Source organism: Mauremys reevesii, linkage group 2, assembly GCF_016161935.1.
Source record: "Mauremys reevesii isolate NIE-2019 linkage group 2, ASM1616193v1, whole genome shotgun sequence".
Lineage (NCBI taxonomy): Eukaryota > Metazoa > Chordata > Testudines > Geoemydidae > Mauremys > Mauremys reevesii.
The window spans coordinates 129,188,833-129,191,932 of NC_052624.1; the positions used below are offsets into that span (position 1 = coordinate 129,188,833).

The 3,100-nt window shown below is 45.8% G+C and overlaps 1 protein-coding gene across 2 annotated transcripts in view; it reads right to left on the reverse strand.

Moving 5' to 3' along the window:
- LOC120396659 (carboxymethylenebutenolidase homolog) overlaps positions 1 to 1,665 on the reverse strand; it is a 28,595-nt gene extending 26,930 nt beyond the window's left edge. The window contains exon 1 of one of the 2 annotated variants that reach the window (XM_039521684.1): positions 1,544 to 1,665. The gene's annotated coding sequence lies outside the window, so the exon portion shown is untranslated. Of the gene's footprint in view, positions 1 to 401; positions 451 to 1,543 lie in introns of those variants that run through there. The other variant, XM_039521683.1, reaches the window with a different exon arrangement.
- Positions 1,666 to 3,100: the final 1,435 nt, after the last annotated feature.

Genomic DNA, 3,100 nt, shown 5'->3' on the forward strand with positions numbered 1-3,100 from the left:
GGCATCATATTGGGGAAACACCACAAACAGGATTCATAATATAAACCATGAGAAAAAGACCCACCAAGTAAGTTTGGTAATGTCCTTTTCCCCTTAGGGTCTTAAGTCCAATCACCCCAAAGTCCAACAACCCAAAAGTCTCTGTCCCTGGTCAGTGCCACCCCAGAGTTCAGAAGTTTATCTGCAGAGTTTTACCCCACCCCACCTGGGTGGAAATGTTGGGGGGGGCGCACACAGGGTGTTAAGTGGCACCTTATGTGGGCCGGGGCCAACTGCCCCACCTCTCCGTGGAGTTCTGCTGCAGCCTTCACCATGACCGGCTCCACTCCACCAGCTGTGCTGCTCCTCCAGCTGACCCGCTCCAACCATCCCCACAAACTGCTCTGCTCCACTCCACTCACTGTTCCATGGGCCGCTCCAACTGTGCTGTAAACTGCTCCACTCTGCTAGCCACTTAGCAATAGATCTTCAGACTCCCCCACTCATTAACACAGCACTCAGCTTAGCAAGTTTAGCTCTTTTAGTGATTTCAGCTTGTAGTAGGGGAGCCCCAGTGCTGGTATACCATTGGCCCAAAGTGAATTCAGCTTAACAGCCTCTAGATGGACTCCTAATAGAATCAAAATTAGCTCAACTCTTCAACAATGGAAGAAGGTGCAATTAGTATGCCAAACCCTCAAAAGGGACCCATACCAGCCCCCAACCTCTCTCAATTTCACTGGGTTTTGGAACCCATGTCCCTTGTCTAGCAAGTGCTACTTACTTGATGGTGAGGTCCTCTGTCATAAAACAGGTTCATAGTCCCTCATTCACATAATCATGGTAACAACACTTTTTTCCTCCTGCCCCAGTAACAGAGAAATTGAGGATCCCACAGCTGTCAAAGTGACCATTTTAGGCTGCCATGGGCTATGCTAGGCAGGGTGGGTGTGCCTATGCAAACAAGATCAGCCCCTGAAATTCTTTTCCACACTCACCATAATTTACCACCAGATGTCAGGGTAGAGCTCATCCTGACTCTGCTTACAATTGTATATATACCAGAGCAGGATTAGAGTTAAAAAACTTGTGATTTCAATATCTGCGCTGAGGATAAAATGCACAACTTCCAGTAACAACAGTAGAAAAGTCTGATGCTCTTCTCACTGCGCTGTAAAGGGTGGGTTGGTTTTTGTTTTTGTTTTTGTTTTTTTGGCCTTCATCTATCACTATTCCTTAATTTTGGGGCGGGGGACCCCAGGGCTGGGCTGTGGGTCAGGAGTGAGGGGCATCAGTAGAGCTGTGTGGGAGCCCAGGGCCTGGCTATCAGGTGGCTGTGGGTTGGGAGTGAGGGGCACCAGCAGAGCTGTGGGATCTCAGGGCTGGGCTGGCAGGGGGCTGCCTGGCTCAGCCTCTGGAGTGTGAAAGGGGCAAGGGGCAAGCACAGTGGGGCAGGTGGGGGGTGTCAGTGCCCTGCCAGAGCAAGGTAGGAGTCAGGGGCAAGTATTGCAGGGTGGCGGGGGACAGATGGGATCCCCCAGGGCAGCATGGAGCTGGTACCTACCTCTATCAGCCAGAGCAGGGTCCTTGGGAGTGAATTCTCTCTCTCTCCAGCTGAGCTACAGCTCCTGCAGGCAACAGCAGCTGCTCTTCCCACCCTCCTGGTGGGGAGGCTGATTATGGTTACTCCTGTAACTGGACTATTGGCCAGACTTTCTAATAAAAAAACAGACACCTGGCAACAGGGGCACTGGAATGGGGTGGCCATGGGAGGGCACTTTTTTCCTGCCTTAAGTGCAAGCGACAGGATTGGGAGGCGGTGGAGAAGAGCAAGCGGTGGGCAGGCCCTTGGGGGAAGATGCGGAGCAGGGCTGGGGAGAGGGGGAGTGAGGGTGGGTCCTCAGGGGAAAGAGGCAGTTGGGGCAGGGCCTCAGGGGAAGAGGTGGAGTGGGGGTAGGGCCACAGTCCGGGCACCTGTGTGGGCCCTTTCTGTGGTGCCTGGCACCATTGTAAACTCAGTACTGGCTGCTGATGAAAGGTTCCTATGTTATCGTAAAGTGATACAAAAAGCAAAGAAGTATTGGCAGTCTTTAAGGCGGTTCTTTAAGTCTTTAAGGCAATTCAGTACTTTAACAGCTTAAAGGAGAAAATGGTGGAAGTTTTCAGGCTTTCCTTTGGCAGCAAGAGCTTGACAGTGAATGAAACAAACAGTGAAGCTAACATGGCATCTGATATATCTAAATGATTAAGGAGACCTTATTGTCAAAATCAAATACTGAGGCACTTTTGAGGTGTCATTTTTAAGGATGCAAAATACTTGTACAGAATTACTAAAAAAAAAATGTGCACTAGTGCTAGCTTCTGACTCAACCATGACATGAGCATATTTCTTAGAGTGGAAGAATTTTTTCCGGTGGCTTAGTGTTCTGAATGAGTTTATAATGAACATTCGACTGGTGTCATTCATGTTTGCAGAACAACACCTTTTGATAGTGTCTGCAGTAATTTGATTTGTCTCTTCACATCAGTCGCTCTCTGTTCACCATACTCGGCTAGACTGCTCCTTACTGTTACACAAACAGCAAATTCTGCTCAGTACAGCAATATGTCTTGTATGTTTTTTTAGTTGTTAGTAAAAAATGTTTGACTTATTAAAAGAAAAAGTAGGATATTGCAGGTGTCCCAAAAAAAACTTCCTAGGACATCATATAGAAAAAACATGGCTATGCTGGTGAAATTAGGATGTATGGTCACTTTTGTCATGATAGTATAGGTCAAAGGAGTCCACACTCTCAATGCATGACCGATTTCCATTAGTATTAATTGTAATTAAAATATGATCATGAAAAGAATATGCCTCATGCAATATGGAGAACTTATTCCAGCAGATTATAACTATATTAAGATAGGCTGAATTTGAACAAGTTTTTAATGCTTAATGATGTCTTCATTCAACAATGATTCAGTATGAAATCAGATTATAAACATTAAGAACTACAAATGAAAAAGTTACTATTTTTAATTTCTGTAAATTCTCTACAGACAGTACAGATTTTCTTTTTCAAAGTTATAGGAATAGGACTTTTATATTTTCTTTAAAATATAATTCAATCAAGTACTA